This window comes from Pavona decussata, unplaced genomic scaffold (assembly GCF_977016875.1).
Source record: "Pavona decussata unplaced genomic scaffold, jaPavDecu1.1 SCAFFOLD_254, whole genome shotgun sequence".
In the NCBI taxonomy this organism is placed as follows: Eukaryota; Metazoa; Cnidaria; class Anthozoa; order Scleractinia; family Agariciidae; genus Pavona; species Pavona decussata.
Genome location: NW_028145657.1, coordinates 323600 through 342454, shown reverse-complemented (window position 1 = coordinate 342454; position 18855 = coordinate 323600).

Genomic DNA, 18855 nt, shown 5'->3' with positions numbered 1-18855 from the left:
TGCCCCATTCACGCCAAGGCTTAAACACGTTTACAAGCTGTTTCATTCATGAAAGCTGCTTTTGGATTTTTGTCCGCTACAGATTTTGCACAAATGAAAGCATAAGTTAAAGTTTACATCAATCCTATGTCAAAGCCAACGGCTCAGCTTTCTGTTACCAATTTTCATTTTGTTAAACCTTTGGCTGGTGTGAATGGGGCTCGCTCTAGATAGTCTTTCATAGTCACACATGTTATTCAAAGCCTTTTTACATTATCAAAACTAGGATATTGTTTACCTAATTATTAAATGCATGCGGGCAGCTTAGATGGGTGGTAGATATTAGTTTTTTTTAGTTATTGAAGTTGAATTATTACAGTTAAATAAAATGTGTTCTGGAGCGTTAAAATAAATGTCTTGTTTGTGGACGTCTATCGGTGGTTTCTATTGCGATTAGGGCTTAACTGCTCCTCATAATCGGCCGTCGCGCTCCACTAACACCATCAAGGACAAGCAATGAGACTTATCAAATTTTTACACAGTTTCACCTCAGGTTTAAAATGCAAACTGTATTGTCTCATCATAAAAAAACTGTGCTATTCCTAATCTAAAGATGCTGTAACTCAACTAAGCTGAAGAATACTGAAAAGTAAATTAGAAGAAAAAATGCATCTCTCCTTTAGAACTGATGTATTGCTTAAAAATGACGAAATAAACTCTTGTTTTCAGGCTTTCATTGTTCAGGAGAGATTTGTTCGTCCTGGCGAAAAATATTATTAATTTCAGTTCCCTTGCGCAGTTTTAGTTTGAAAACATAATTATCAGACGGTATTCTTTCAAAGGAAGACCGCGCGATAATAATGATTAGGTTGCATCTCGTGCTCTCTTATCCCCTCAAGGTGTAAACTCTGTATTTAAAGGTTTAATATTATATTATGTAAGGCAGACAAAAGACCAAGCATAAAGTTGACTTTTTATGGTTCATGTAAAATATCAAAGATTTTTAACTCATCTCAGTCATAACCACTGATTAAAATCAACAAAACTTATCAAAAATTGTATATTTTCCAACACAAGAGGTGTTATTACGGACGAAACAATCCACTTGCCCAGACGCAATTACACGTAAGGGAACGAGCATTCTGTGAATTAACAGTTGGTGTTACGTAAGCCACTGCCTCGTTGAGCCCTTTGAAATCGCCGACTCATAGACCAAAACGGTCAACTTTCCATAATGGTTAGCCGGAAGGCTTGATTACCAAAGTGCTTTTTACTTAGCCTGATTCTCAGTATTAAAATTTATATTTGTTCATTGATGACTGTTTTTGACGAGCTGAACAAACAAAGAAATCACTTTTTCAGGACGAAATGTCAAATGAGAGAAAATTTGTTTGGAGTTTGCGTTTTCCTCTCTGTCTTCTTCATTCATCGAAGACAAAAAAGTGGTCCAGGTGAAAACATCTGCGACATTTAAAGAACCAATGAGAACAGGGCTTTTACCATATATGTCATGAGCGTGCATTTGATCTTTATCTAATAGATGATTTCCCTTACGACATGGTCAGAGTACAAAAAGAGCAATCAGCTAACTAAATGCGTGGATATAACAGACCTTTCCGATTTTTTAAAGGTATGAAATGGAAGAAGATCGTCTGAGTTCTCAAAAAGAAGAGAAGAATTAACGTTTCTGTTGAGAACAGTATCGACACCATGCGTATGAAAGCGTGACCTTGCTGGCCTCTGCAAAAAAAACAGAAGGGCTAATTTAATGCAAATTAACTGCACTTTTAATAGAGCGACAAGAAGCTGTTGTATTTTTAGGCTGGAACATATTTCCGATTCACGACGGTTTCTTAGCTTGAGTTCTGGTGATAATCACGCTAGCAAAAAGGTAAGTTAATTAAGTGTGTATTTTAGTTTGCCGCATTCACTGATTGAAATTAGGAAGGTGATCAGAACATAAAACTGGTAAATCGTTCCAAACATTCAAATTTGTTCTGTATCCTGAATACACTGCTGTTCTGTCGAGTGAATCTCATAGATCGTACCGAATTCTAACATGACTGGTATCGACCTGTTATCGATTGATATCGAGTAAAAGAACCGCCTCAGAGTGAATAGAACCGAACGCTATGTTTTAACGCGGGAGAAAACCGGAGAAACAACTAGATAGAAACACGCCTACAATAAATTCAACCAAACAATGCATGGTGTCATTAGTGAGAGTCGGAAGGCAATTACTACCATGGATCCTAACGCGGGGGAGCCACACGTATATAGAAATTGTTCTTCGGTGTCTTTGTCTGATTCAAAGGGTGCTGGTCATTTTGTAAAATGTTTCGCGCGGAGCCATCTCTCCGGGGCGTCACATTTATGTATAGGGGATACTTCGGAGTTTTAGATGGCGGGCCAAAAATAAATGTAGCAATTCACCGGACAAGGGATAAACCTTCTTCCCGACTAAAGTACCCTGCAGAAGAGGCGTTATTCTTTTGGCCCTCTTTATTGCTCGCCTCGCGCTTGCCTCCGCTCGTCTGAAAAACGTACAACAATAACACCTGTTTTTCAGTCAATTGTTAAAAAAAGAAAAAAAGGAAATCGGAAAGTAATTCTACGACTGCTCTGATCTCATTAAGGAAGTTAAAATATGCATAAAGGAATACTAAAGTTATGGTGACTTCTTAGAGCTCTTGATACTACGTACACTTTAATATGTCTTCCGGCTGACATGAAGCAAGAAATTTTACCGTTTAATATTCCCTTGATATCCGCAAACACATTTGATAGCAGAGACAAGGAAAGAGAGTGTCGACGTCATAGCAAGGTAAAACAGGACTATGTCGGCTAATGAGAGGGGCACCGGTGATACGAAACAAAATCACAAAACCACTTTACAAAGTAGAAGTTAACTAAGATTCGTCATAGTTAAGTGATAGCTGAGAAAAGGCCGAAATAGTACCATAACAAATCAATGGAGATCAGTGGGGAAAAACACCCATTTTGTCGCTCGCCTCGCTTTAAATAGACAATTCTCTTACTTTCTCTAGGAAATTTACATTTTTTACCGAGGCAAAACCAGATTTAGCAGACTTGGTGGAAAGCTGAATACGATAACAAGTTTTTAATTCTTACTAGAAATACGTGACTCGCAAAACCTCGCGAAGCTGGGGCTGGGTGGAAAGCCCTCTTTACTCGTATTGTAGCATCAAACGAGGAGATTAAAAGGCGCATAAGATTTTTTTTTTGATGAGCATGGTGTTTTCGTAGTTCCACGGGCTAGTTTGCGGTTGAAAATCTATTTGTGACGCGACGTAATGTACAACGGGCGTGCAGCGCTGCCGTGTTCGATGAATTTATTTCCCACGGAAAATTATTTACCGCGGCCACAAAACGTGTAATTTCTTTAATGCAATCTTTCACAAAAAAGATTTCTAAAAGAAAGGGAAAAGATTCTGGAGAGATAGTTCTGTATCCAGTGAATATTGATAAACATTGCAGTTGAAATTTGATCATGCACGCATATTTTTTTCGATGTATGCAAATTTTGCTCCAGACGACGCCAGACAGTCTGACGTCATTATGCGGACACCTTCAAAGATATAAACATATACACATATATATATATAAATATATTTTTCGCTCGAATTCGCGCGGCTTAGCTCCGCTCGGGCCGGCTCGGCCCGACAAATTTATTAACCTCGCTACGCTCGGGCCTTCGGCCCTCGCTTCGCGAGGAATTAATTTAACTGGTCAGGTTTTTTTTTTTAAGAGCAAGTCGCGAATGAAGAATCCGGTCTCCAGTTGTGTTTCAAATTTTTTTATTATTTATTTTCATGTCAATCTTTTTTGCCACTGCAAGTTGTTAATTTATTAGTATGTTTTAAAGCTGTCAATTTTTTTTTCCTGAAGAGTAATAATAAAAAGAAAATTTTGAAGATTGTAGATTGTGGTTTTTCCTGTGATTATGCCATTTTCCCTTTTTTTATTTTTTAAAAAAACCCGCACTATGTTCACTGAACAGCTCTTTGTAGCCTAAGGTAGAGTAGGATCCAGCTCTCAATATGTTTTTATTTATCTACTTAAAGAGTATATATATCAACATTGTTTTCCAGATGATTGAAAGGCCATAATATATTTAATGTGTTAGTTTTTTAAAACTTAACTTGGAATTGTTATCAACTAATTAATTCTAATAATTTTTTTAACTTTTGTAGGTTGGGTTTGAGTGAAGAAGTCAGCCGATTATAGCAGAAGGAACGCTCACGTTTCTTTTAGAACCACTTGATGATGAGCGATGACACTGATAATCAAGGTTCCGTTAAAAATAAGGCTTCCGACGTTATTTCCCCGCAAAAGCCTACAGTCTTGTTTGCAGTGCTTGTTTGTGAAGTCATTGTGATATTTTTAATGAACACCTTCACTCTCATCGTCTTTGCCACAAATCAGCATTTACGTCAGCGCATCACGTACCTCATCATGAACCTGACTGTGGCTGATTTACTTGTGGGAACAGTTACGGCACTTTCCGATGAATACATCCCAACTAAACATAGAGAGAATTTGATTATTTTAAAGGTCCTTATTAACTTATTTCCAGTATCATCGCTCGCTAATCTTTGTTTGATTTCCATTGAGCGCCTCTACGCAACAACTTTTCCCTTTAGGCACTGTTTAATTAGAGAATGGGCTTACTTTAAGATTATAATTGGCAGTTGGTTGACAGCCTTGCTTCTGTCATCAGGGATGGCTGTCCTTGATAGCTATGCATCAGATCTAACTCAGTACGCAGTGGCATCGTACATTGTCCTAACTCTCCTTATACTTGCAATCTCCTATGTTATCATTATTGTAAACGTCAAAAGCAGCCCTACCCCTCAGCGTTTTGGTGCAGTTAGCTCAAATAAGAAGATCTCAGTGACTTTATTCATAGTTACTATTGCCTCTGTACTAACCATTCTGCCCTGGGCCATTCACGCTGTCATACCAATCAGTTTACATGCGAATGCGAAAACTGTTAGCATTTCTTATTCACTACTTATAATATTTTATGCCAGTTCTGTAATGAATCCATTCATTTATGCCATACGAATGCAACAGTTTAGGAAAGCAGCTAAAGAACTCCTTTGCCGCCAAAGGACTCTGGATTCGCGACGTGTTCAACCAATTGAACTTCATGCAACGTAGTGCCACTTGCCAAGTCCTAAGGCTTCTGTATTTCACCATAGTCAGTTCGTTTCTTGGGAGTCGCTGGAGCAAGCTGTACGGGAACATCCGCAAAAAAAGGTAGCTAATCCAACTACCTATTCAGAACAGGCGTTTTTTTCATCCTCTGTGTTCGGCGGAGGATCCTTACCCTCTACATCTACGAGATCTTGAAGCGATGATAGTTGGAATTTGTAGGGTAAATGGTACGTCCAGACGTGTTCCCGTTGACGTCCGCAGCGGGAAGAGACAGTCTCATATGACGTGAAAAATATGTCATGAATTCTAAAAGGCACCCATGTTGGATCTCTGGATTTCCCCAAAATATTTCCCCCAAAACATAAAGAAAGGAACGATTGTCACAAGAAAGTTGTGAAAAAATCTGCCTGTTGAAATTGGTTGCTATGGTTTTATTACATTCAATGAACACTGACCTACCACACAAACTTATTTCCAGTTAAATATCTGAAAAATGCACAAAATCCAACTACAATCGAACCTCCCGTAAGCGGCCACCCATAATGTTAAGGATATGTGGTTGCTTACGGGAGGTGGTCGCTTACCAGAGGTCAGACCACAGGGGTTTAAATTTCGGGTAATTTGAATATGGTAATTGCGGAGACCTAACCCTTTTGCCAGTGCTTATCGAAACCCAAAGTAATGACCTTTCTTTAGACTACCTGATTTAGGAGCAAACAGTAAACGACATTTTCACAATGTTACATTTCAAGCGTAAAACATCTACAACTTTCGCGTCTGTTTGTTTGTTACATAATACAGTTGGCTTTCTTTATCACCACAATTTTCTGTTGAGTAATACAAGGTTGAGAGAGTCATCACCGGTCATGCATGTATATGCATGCTATTTACAGATAAGAGAGTTTCTTCCTGACAAGGGATTCAACCTGATTAAAGTTTATTTCAGTGTACACTATAGTGCATGTGTATGTTATCAATTGTTTTAATGCTAAGCTATTTCGTGAGACACTTCGGGTAGCTCTGGCTGTGTCCGCTGTAATAATATGTTACAGCGACACATTTTGCAATTTCCGCCCATGAGAGATACAGCCGATTGTGTGTCCCGTGGTCGCCTACGGGAGGTTAAAAACAATTGAAAAGTTTAAACAATTATCTCTAAAATGGTCGCTTACGAGAGGTGGTCGCCAATGAGAGGTTCCATCTATAGTGATTTGACTTGAAAACTTTTAGTACTTTGGAAAAGTGGTCGCTCTCATTATAATGAGAGGTGGTCGCAAAGGGAGGTTCGACTGTAGAGTTAAAAGATGTTTTGAATATGTTCGTTGAGTAGGTCTAAATTGCTGGAGTGCTCTGGTGATCATATCCAGAATAAATAGTTTTGTTTGCGTGTATAGATACCTGAGCTGACTTTCCAAAGTCACAAAGCCACAAAGTGAAAGATCCTACAGGTAGCAGTTACCCCTCCTTTGACACCCAGCGCTGACTGGACTGCTGCTTCTGCTACCCCAGAATACACTGGACTGTGACAGGCCGCATGAGATTAATCTTTTACCCTAAAAGAAACCAACATGTTGTTTAAAGACCTCTAAAAGAGTCTCCTGACTGGAGAAAGAGTGAAAAAAAATCAGCTCAAAGGCCTAGGAAAACTTGTAGCCACCTTTTGGTAAATCAGCTCAGATATACAAATTCATTTATCTGAGCTGATTTTCAAGAGGGAGGCTATTGAATTCTAGCCCAAAAATACAGCTCCTGAAAGCACCGTTTCTTATTAATTTGATTGCTACAGATTATTCTGAAGTGATTTATGATGCAAAGGAGAATATCAACCCTTTCTGGGAAATTCGAGCCTATACCCTTGTGTTAATTAGCACAAAAGTATAAGTCAAATGAGTCGAATGAGCTTAAAAAATGAAAATATGGTGCATATGTAATAGCCCTGCTTGTCTAAATCACATTTTTTTGTCAAGCAATGTAACTGATGTTAACAGACGGCCTTGAAGCCTGAAATTAACCGATCGTTTCAGGATATGTCATAAGTACGTAAATTATGATCATCCGGGTAAGTGCAGTCCTGAGAAGGACTTTTTGTGCTGACTTTGACTGACGTTTCGACAACCTGAGCTGAAGTCATCGTCAGAGTCAAGTGAATTGTGGAACGTCAGTAGGTGGTGTATATGTCTCTGGTTGTTAACCTGAGTAGTGAGGGGCGCACCACGGTTTCCCCCTTTTCGCGGGGGAATCTTATTAATACGCAGGGGAATACATTAACGCCGATGACGTCACCGCCTATTGTCTTGCTCACTCATTATAGGATGACGTCATATTTTATTTTAGTCTTACCAACACGTTATGAACTGGTTTGACAGGTTTATCAATGATGTCATGCTCTATTTTTAACTTATGGCAGTCATGGGTGGTATCACCGGTTTGACAGGTTTTTGAAGTCAGTTTTGGATACATGACATCATATAGTATATTACATACATACTTTATTGTATAGCTCCCCTTGGGGGGCCCTTCCGTCATACATGAAAATATAAATAATAATAACAATAATGAGAACTATTTACATTTGGATGATAATATAGAGAGAAATAAAAAAATATAGGAATTAAAACGTTTCTTAAAAAGTCTCTTTTTTAAAAACGCTACCTTTTTCCGTGTTTCTGATATGCTTTGATAAATGATTGTAGATTTTTTTGGCTCCACCGAAGATGAAAGCCCTTTGGCCTTTCGCAAGCCTACACTTGGGCAGTGTGAGGTCATTATTTTGCTTGGCGTTCCTTTAGTGAATTTTTGAAGGGTGTTGAAATCATTCTCGAAGATAACCGGGAGTTAGGTTGTTCATTCATTTGTATACAGTAGTCTATTTTCATTGTCCGTAAGCGTATGAAAAAGCGATTACTGCCAAGCACATTATTCACGAATTGTGAGCTTCAGTAATAATCATACATTTTCAGTGATTCTATTTTGGATGAATTTGATGGAGATTGTGATTTCGTTGGTTATAAAAGATGAAATCATACATCAGACATCGGACGCGTGTTTCGAATCACGCACCGTTACTTAAGCTATTATGTTAATTAAGTTGAGCTTTGTCGAGGATTAAACAGTAAAAACAGTCTTTTGTTGCCTTTGTTTATGAATAAGAATATTACGGTTGATCGATTCCTTGCTGCTTAAATTAATTTGCATGTTATGTTTGGCGCGCACTGAAGAAATAAAACACGCTCAGAATTTACTGAAAATTCTTTATTTAAATCGTTCAACAATTCAAGTACAGAGCAAAGTTCTTATTACAGCGTTAATCATCTTTATCCTCTTCATCGCTAGGGGGATAGAATGTCATTTTTGATGTCCTTTTATCCTTGTGTGTGATTGCGCCACAATCATAACATCGACGGAGAGATTCTTTCGCGTGCTTTCGTTCAAGAGGAATCTTGTGATCACATATAGGGCAAACTTTACAGTTATCTTCCCAAAAGTACTTAGGACATTTCATGACTACGGCATCATATCCATGTGAACTGTTGCAGTGTCGACAAGGATCAAGAACTTTTGCCTGAGCTATCGTTGCATTTTCAACTAAGTCGCTACTATTCTCGGCCTCTTCTTCCCAATCACTTTCCATGTCGCTATTATGAGACTCTTCGGGTTGACTATTTTCAGAACTGGTTTCCCCCTCTTCACTGCTGTCCGAGAAGTTTTCATCATTAGCCTCATTACCTGATTCGTCCTCTTTATCCTGGTATCCTCTTTCTTTTTCTAACAAATTGTTTAGAAGTTTGTTATTTTTGATCAGTCGTTTATTCACTCCGAGCTCTGCCAGCCCATCTAGGAAAGTATTGAGCGCACGGGGTTTGGCGACACCTTCGTTATGAGGGAGTAACACATACTCGACCAGCTCTGAGATGTTTGTTACTGGTATTGGGCGCTGGTTTCGGAGCAGCAGTCCACTAGGTGTCCAGAACAAGATATTTTTAGAAGTAGCCATACTATGCAATAGTGCAGAAGCGTGCTTTCTGGAAACGGCGTGAAAAAGGTTGTTGAAGACATCTTTTATCCGGGGTTCTTCATCGTCACTTTCCTCATCAGAGGTTGAGTAATCCTCCATTTCACTTTCCTTCTCTTTATCCCAATCCATCTTTCTCTTCATATCGACCAGCACTCGTTAAAAGAGAGACACAAATGACCAAATTTTAGAATCCACGGTCTCTTTTATAACATAAGATAGCCCAAGCTACTAATTGCAGGGGTCAGTAATTCTTGTATGAACCCACTGCCCTCTTGCACAAGGATGCGTTTCTTTGTCTTGTAAGCTAAGGAACATTTCGCTGAGCAAGATTTAGAAGAGCATCCTTATGCGAACGCAATAACGCCCTAACTTCTTCAGACACTGGTATGTTTTCTGTAAGTACATTATAAATAACTTGCAATAACGCATGCAACTGTTGTGGAGCAGCTGTTCTCAAGAGAAACTGACGCTGCTTGGAACGGCAATCAGAAAGGAGCTGAAGGAAACCCCGGTTGTTCTTTACAACGCGAGACATGATCATGGAATGAGTTTAAGAAAGTAGGTTCCCCCTTTTATCGTGTAGGGTGTGGGGGAAGCAATAGACTTAATGTGAAGGAGGGGGGGAAACAACAGAATTGAGGAAGAGGAGGAGGAGGAGGAGGTGGAGGAGGAGGGAAAACAATAGAAATGAGGAGGAGAAAGAGGAGGAGGAGGAGGAGGAGGGAAAACAATAGAAATGAGGAGGAGGAGGAGGAGGAGGAGGGGGAGTCGGAGGAGAGGGTAGGGAGACAATAGGGGCTCATTCTATTTAAATGTGACATGTTCAACGTTTTTTCAGTGCACGTTAAGTCTTCACTGAGTTGCAATGAGTTGGTCCTGTCCTGTTTGTAAAAATAATTTTTCCAGGAAAGATAACATGCAAAGACACATGAGCCGGAAACACAGTGAATCGCCGAATTTCACTCCCTTCAGAGCTATGCCGTTTTCTGTAGAAAAGTGTCAGCGGTTTCAATTTGTACATCCATTTACTTGTATGGTTGCTGGCATGACCGGATCAGGAAAGACCGTCTGGGTAAAATCTTTGTTGCAACAGGCTCAAAGAGCAATCAACCTACCACCAGAGAGGACTGTTTGGTGTTATTCGCAATGGCAGCCCGCTTATCTAGAATTGATGGCAACAATGCCAAACATAGAATTTATCAGAGGTATTCCTTCCAATCTAGTGCATGAATCCTATTTTGACATCCGCCAACGCAACTTAATGGTGATCGATGATCAGATGGCTGATGCCGGTGAAGACAAGCGAATCGTCAACCTGTTTACAAGAGGATCCCATCATCGCAACCTAAGCATAATTTACATCGTGCAGAACTTATTTCACCAAGGAAAAGGCAGTCGAAGTATCAGCTTAAACAGTCACTACTTAGTCCTATTCAAGAACCCCCGGGATAAACTTCAAGTTCTGACCTTGGAAAAGCAAATGTATCCTTGGCACACCGATTTCTTTATTAATCACTATGAGCAGGCCGTACAGAGGCACTTTGGTTATCTCCTAGTTGATCTTAAAACCACCACTCGAGACAACCGTAGATTGCGAACGAACATTCTACCTGGCGAAGAACATTTTGATAACGTAGCGGTACCGGACAATATCTCGCAGGAACTAATACAGTACCTCAAACAACAGAACGTAATGACTCCCCCAGTAGTTCCAGTAATGCAGAAATTACAAGGTTCAATGGACGGTCTTCTCTCACGATCAGACCTTGGAGATAACGAAAGAGCAAAGCATTACATGCAGCTGCAAAACAAGTATTTGACGTTTAAACAACAGTTGAATTCCAGACTCAAAGAATCAAATTCATCCTACTCTGAAGAACAGAGACAGATTTCTGGCAATCTTAGGCCAGATCAAGAACCAGTGACTGTACAGGCAGCCGCTGTCCAAACGCCCACGGTTATACAGGCGACCGCTGCCCAAGAACCAATCGCAACACAAGCGACGCCCGCGGAAGCGTCACTTCCCTCGTCCATCTTAACACCCCCTCCCACAGTACCCTCACCTACACAGAAAAGAAAAAAACTACCTCGAATTCGGTTTCAAAACTACCTGGATGACGATGATCGTCCCTCAAGAAGATCCCGGCGAACTAACAGAAATCATCCATATAAGGCTTCTCAAGAGGAGGAATTTTAATTAAATTGTGGCGCAATCACACACATGGGGGAAAGGACATCAAAAATGACATTCTATTCCCCTAGCGATGACGAGTTTTATTTTTTCAGTGCGCGCCAAACATAACATGCAAATTAATTTAAGCAGCAAGGAATCGATCAACCGTAATATTCTTATTCATAAACAAAGACAACAAAAGACTGTTTTTACTGTTTAATCCTCGACAAAGCTCAACTTAATTAACATAATAGCTTAAGTAACGGTGCGTGATTCGAAACACGCGTCCGATGTCTGATGTATGATTTCATCTTTTATAACCAACGAAATCACAATCTCCATCAAATTCATCCAAAATAGAATCACTGAAAATGTATGATTATTACTGAAACTCACAATTCGTGAATAATGTGCTTGGCAGTAATCGCTTTTTCATACGCTTACGGACAATGAAAATAGACTACTGTACAAAATGAATGAACAACCTAACTCCCGGTTATCTTCGAGAATGATTTCAACACCCTTCAAAAATTCACTAAAGGAACGCCAAGCAAAATAATGACCTCACACTGCCCAAGTGTAGGCTTGCGAAAGGCCAAAGGGCTTTCATCTTCGGTGGAGCCAAAAAAAACCAACAATCATTTATCGAAGCATATCAGAGACACGGAAAAAGGTAGCGTTTTTAAAAAAAAAGACTTTTTAAGAAACTTTTTAATTCCTATTTTTTTTTATCGTATTTTTTTATTTCTCTCTATATTATCATCCAAATGTAAATAGTTTTCATTATTGTTATTATTATTTATATTTTCATGTATGACGGAAGGGCCCCCCAAGGGGAGCTATTCAATAAAGTTTGTATGTAATATACTATATGATGTCATGTATCCAAAAATGACTTCAAAAACCTGTCAAACCGGTGATACCGCCCATGACTGCCATAAGTTAAAAATAGAGCATGACATCATTGATAAACCTGTCAAACCAGTTCATAACGTGTTGGTAAGACTAAAATAAAATATGACGTCATCCTATAATGAGTGAGCAAGACAATAGGCGGTGACGTCATCGGCGTTAATGCATTTCCCTGCGTATTAATGAGATTCCCCCGCGAAAAGGGGGAAACCGTGGTGCGCCCCTCGCTACTAACCTGAATGGTCAACAAAGTCGAGATGTTATTGGTCGTTTGTCAGTAAGCCGTGATGTTATTGGCTGTGAAGACTGTAAAAAGTGATTGGTGCGTTTCGATCCGTCTTTTGTTAGTCAAAAAGTCAGTGGGTCTATCGTTAGTAAAATGTCTATTGTTTGTCTGTTTCGTTGTTGTTGTCAATAAGTACTTTGTATGGTGCGGGTAGTTGTAGGCAACGGTTGAGCCGGCGTTTGTTCTAAGTTAGTAAACCAGCTTTCCAGAGTGAGTCGTTGATAGTAATTTGTACTGTAGGTAATGCACTTATTTGCACTTATTACGCGAATTTGTTCTGTTGTCATTAACTTCCGAGTCTCTTTTTCTCATATTGTTTAATCTGTATATTTTTTTTGTGGTCTAGCTATTTTGTAAAGGACAGTTTCCATAAGATCGTTAGCTAAGATCGTCTTAAAGATCTAGAATGTTTAGCGATCATGGTTACCATCATTGGGAACCACTATTCACCGATCGACGCGATCGCTACGATTGTTTCCTCACATAACTAAGGTGTTTAAAAAATGATGGTAGAAAAAAGCAAAAGTCGCAAGTTTGTGTTGTTAAATTACTGAAAAATTAATAAAGCCCTTTCAGCTATTTACTTTCTTTGTGGTCTAATCATTCTAATTTGTAACAAATAGCTGGCTTCCATGTGATGGCTAGAAGAGCCAGTGATGTATGTTCGAACAGCTTCGCGCGTGATCGATCTGATATGATCTGGCTTGATTGACGTGTACTTTCATATCGCTGGTTCTGATTGGATAATGCTACAGGAGGAAAATTCCTCCGGAAAATTTGGCGCGCTGCAAGTGTCGCCAGGTCCATTCAATGAGAAGCGAGCGAGCGACTTGGAGAAAGTCTAAGTTACATCAGCGTTTGGTCCTGTTCTGCATATTCACTGCAATCGAATTATACGGTATTTTTAGATCGCCCAGAGGGGCGCATGCTCATAACTTAAGGCACTTGTTCTCAGTTCACGCTGCCGTTCCTACGTTGTGGAACAGCCTTTCCACGCATATCCGTGAGATCGAATCACTTGGCGCTTTTAAGAACATGCAAAAACACATCTCTTTAGGTTAGCTTTTAAGATGATTTTTCAAGTTTTTAATATTTCTGTCGTAGTTATTCATATTTTCAAAGTTTCAATTTTACTTCATTTTTATCTGGACGTGGTCTATTTCCTAATATTTGTAAATCGTTCCTGATCATTTTTATGTCAAAAGGCGCTATAGCAAGTTGAAAAATTATTATCAATTCATTTGATTCCTTGGATCCTCAGTTCGACATAAACCAACACATTCATTCATTCATTCATTCATTCATTCATTCATTCATTCATTCATTCATTCATTCATTCATTCATTCATTCATTCATTCATTCATTCATTCATTCATTCATTCATTTATTCATTCATCCACTCATTCACTCACTCATTCATTCATTCATTCATTCATTCATTCATTCATTCATTCATTCATTCATCCCACCACTGACACCTCCATAAAAAGTGATCATGACATAAGCCATAATAATTTTCAGTAACAAGAGTTCCTAAAAAACCTAGCTAACAACATATTCTCGATTTTTCTTTAGCCTATCGTCCCGGGAAACATTGAGGTTCGAGATTCACTTGCGCCGGTTCAGCCAAACTGGAGTTATTGCATGGTAAACCTAGGCTACAATAATCCGATTATATTAAAAAGCTAAATATAACGCTTGAAACGGGGTGATATAAACCAGAGGTATTTAAATTTTAATGTTTTATTAATTTCAGCTTGCGTTGAATGCAAACAAGAATTTATAAAGCAAAAGGAACATCAAACATTCCTTAAGGATGAATAACACAACTGCTGAGGCTCTCCTCCTACAAAAGGATACCATATGGTTTGGGGTGTTCATCACTGAATTCATTGTGGTATTTTGTCTCAATGCCTTCACTCTCATCGTCTTCGCAAGAAACCGCCATTTATGCAAGCGCACTACATACCTAATAATAAACCTGACTGTGGCTGACTTTCTGGTGGGAGCAGTGTCGGGACCTTTGGACACATACTTCGTGTCGACGATAAATGTCGAACGTGCAGACAGTAAAATAGTTATCATAACTTTTAGAAACATATTTCTATTATCTTCCCTTAGTGGTCTTTCTTTAATTTCCTTAGAGCGCCTACACGCAACAGTTTACCCCTTTAGGCATTGTTTAATTAGCGGATGGACTTACTTTAAAGTCATAATTGTCAGTTGGCTGATGGCCTTGCTTCTTTCATTAATTCTAGCTGTCCTTAATATTCATTTAGCAGAACAAACTGTGTATACATATGGGCATCATATATTGTTCTCACGCTCCTCATAGTTACAGTCTCCTATGTTATTATTATTGTTAAAGTCAAAACCAAGCCTCCTCCCCAGCATTCTCGCACAATTGCGTCAGACAGAAAACTATCGTCAACTTTATTTATAGTTACTGCTGTTTCCCTGCTCTTTATTTTGCCATGGGGTATCTGTGTCGCCATCCCACCTGAGATATGGTCTCGGTTGTCCCCAAGAACAGTGTAAGACATTAATACTACAACGATTCTGCTGTTTCACACAAGTTCAATGGTGAATCCTCTGATATATGTCGTACGAATGCACGAATTCAGAAGAGCTGTAAAGGGACTTATTCCCCATAATAACCAGGATTAATTCACATCTTGCTCGAACTACAGAGCTTCCTGTAAACTAAAAAATTGTGTTCAGAAGCAGCCATTTGAACCATCTTACTGGGAATTTCATTCAAGACCTCTCATCGATTACATTTGCATGACGTCATCACTTTTAATTTTTGCAAATGATCACACCTGTTACCGTTTTCCGATCTCTTTGTCCGTAAAGAATTGAGCCCACCCATCCGTTTCGGAACAATGATTTTGTACGCATTTTTTAACACTACAAGCTATGACAAACATTCTCTAAGATATCCTAGACCATTGGTCAAAACTTAGTATAGAACAGAGAGCATCGCCTAATTTAGCCGTTTTTAGAAACAAAATAAGAAAACTGATTTTCTCTGGCTATCTTAATAATAACAGCAATAGTTGTAACCTGTGCAGCCAATAGCGCAAATCTTAATATATATTATTTTGTACGTTAGCTTACTTACGTTTTACTTGTTTTATAATTTTATTGTAACATATTCATTTTTAAAGTATAGAAGGTAAATAAAAATTACAATTCAACAAGTACCCTCATGTACATGTACCGACATTAATTTTTTGCTTGTTTTTAGGACTCTGTCACTGTATTTTTTAGTATCGTAGGTTTATTAGAAATACTGATTTATTTAGTGTCCCCAATTAGTTCGCATTGGCGAAATACATTGGCACTTAAATAAAGGTTCTATCTGTACAGGTTGAATGATTGTACGGGTCTTCTGGCTTAGGGTTTGCGTACGTAAGTCTAGCTGGTGAATCCAGGGGCCCGTTTCTCGACAGTCACGGTAACTTACCGGGCCCGATAAGTGTCTTTGGTGATAAATGTTTCTCAACAGAAGTCAATTTTTGTTAGCTTTGAATACTAAATTTTAAAATCCTATAATTCTATGAAAACATTGGCCAAGTACCATGTCTGTAATCACTTTGTAATCGGCGAAAAAACATTTGAATATATACTTATCGGGCCCGGTAAGTTACCGGGACTTTTGAGAAACGGGCCCCTGATCTTTAAGGAGGCTCGCAACAGGGCAGTTTAGTTATTGCAGCATTTTTATTCAAAAACGCAAGAAAAATAAAACTTTGAGCTTCTCATTTCTGTCCAAAGGTCTTTTATCACAACAAAACAGCCTAAATGTTCTTTGAACTTTTTAGGTGGCTACGATATCAAGTTATTTGTGTTTTTTAAAGCACACAAAAGAAAAAACGGCTAAAAAAAGTCGAAAGCTCGTAACTTGCGTAAATCAAAATATTTCAAAAATGCCCCTAAAGATTTTACTGTTCATTTGTGAGTCGTTAGAATAATAATTCGGTTTGACTTTTGAACAACTTTTCGTTTAAGAACCATTTCGGGGGTTAGATAAGAAGGCTGAATCTCGGTCAAGTTTCAGTCGCTGTTTTCTTTCTCTGAACATGAGTTCTATTTTGTTTTTCCTGGTCACTCTAATACACTGCTATTCTCGTGCAATGAATATTGTACCTTTTTAAATCCTTTTCGTCCCAGTTCTATCAAAAAATAATGCCTTGTTGTTATTTTTCACAATTTCTACGCGCATTATCCAGTGTTACGTGTTGTAGTATGTATATATATCAAGTTATTGCATCATCTTATATTGCAATTTCAGAGTTTTGATTTGCTTAGCGGCCCTAGTACATAATATGAGCTGTTACACCATACCCTTACAAAATGAAATCAGCTGCAGTGAGCAACACGTCTTGGCTTTTTTTAAAATAACCATTTTATTATTATTATTAACTTTTCAAACATCACCAGACAGCATCTTCAACTTTAACCTCAAGTTTATTGTTAAGTTTGAAAATCTTACTACTGCCCTCAAATAGCGAAAATTGCTAATCGAGACGGATAGTAACGGAAGAAGCAGAAAAGCAAACAAGGAATGAATGAAAGAAAGAAAGAGGCAAACTAACAAAAAAATTAAAAAAATAAAATTCGAAATAACTTAATCAGAACGGAAGCAAAGAAACGAAAGGTTCATTTTGTCTATATAGAGTCAACTCTCTCGTAAGCGACCACCCTTGGGGCACGACAAAGTGGTCGCTTACGGGAGGTGGTCGCTTGCGGGAAAGATCAACAAAATAAGCCTAATACTGGAATGATTAATTAGTTACATAAAAATGTTACCTGAGCAGCTAAAATAAGGCAAATAGAAACTAATTTATTTGATAATTTCACATCTATTCATTCTCCTAACGAAACTTTGTATAACATTTTGGAACAGATCACTGTTGCAATTCCCTTTTACCTACAGATCTAATTATAGGCATCTTCTCTGTCTGTAAACTGTTATTATCTGTCAGCAGTCCGGGGTAGCGTCATTATAAATTGAACTTTTGTTTTTTTTTTTCTGAGTAATGACTTACTAACGATCATGCGTGATTGTGTTGGGTGGTCGCTTACCAGAAGCAGAAAACAAAAAAGTATGTCAATTTTCTGGCCTAAAAGCGTTCGCGGTCAAGAGACTATGAGGTAAGAGAGCGAATCCCCCATACACGCCCCTCTTCCTATGAACATTTTTTTCAATTTATTTTTGTTTGCGTTGCTATTTTAATGTCGACATCTTATTGGTCAGTTAGAGCGACGTCATTTAATTTTAAACTCAATGGCGGATTATAATTTCCCAAAATAGCATAGCGCGAACTAAAAAAAGATTGAAAATAATTATCATGGGGCACAGGGATTCGCTCTCTTATCTCATAGTCTCTTGTCGCGGTCCCTTAAGAAATTCGAGTGGTGGTCGCTTACGAGAGCGCTCTTGAAATAGTATTTAACTGAGAAACAAAACGGTTGTTTACGAAGTGGTCACTTACGGGAGGTAGTCGCTTACGACAAGACGCGCCATGCTATTTTAGGAAATTATAATCCGCCATTGAGTTTAAAATTAAATGACGTCACTCTAACTGACCAATAAAATATCGACATTAAAATAGCAACGCAAACAAAAATAGATTGAAAAAAATTTCATAGGAAGAGGGGCATGTATGGGGGATTCGCTCTCTTACCTCATAGTCTCTTGCTTACGAGAAGTGGTCGCTATGAGAGAGTTGAATGTATCTGTAGTGTTGATGCTATAATTTAAAGTAATTAGACTTTTTGAAAAATAGACAATAGATCTTGATATTCGTCTTCTATCATCGTTTCTTTTCAATGGATAACACGGCAACTACATTAGGGACACTACATCTTTTGGTATCTGAAACTGTAAAATTTGAGGTGTAAGTATCAAGATTGAAGAACAAACATGAAAGACCAAGCGTTGTTGGCTTTTGAATGACTAGTGTAAGACATGAAAAGGTACCAGGTAATTTTTTACTTCACCATCGGTGAGGTTTTTCGTTTGCTTTGTCATATGTTTTTATTTTATTTTTATGTTTTGTATTTGTGTTTCTGCCTTTTTTCCTTTATTTATTCCTTTTTGTTTTCTTTTTTTACTAATTGTTACATCATACACCGGTTACCTAACCTGGAAGTAGAGTGTTGAGAACGAACTTATTCATCACCAAGCCTCTACTGCTGCATTGTTGCCTGGGAGCAGCTGCGTCATACATAATAAAAATTATCGTCGTTTCGTGCAAATCGAGACAAGGTAAATAGGCTTCGCTCTCCCACAACAAAGT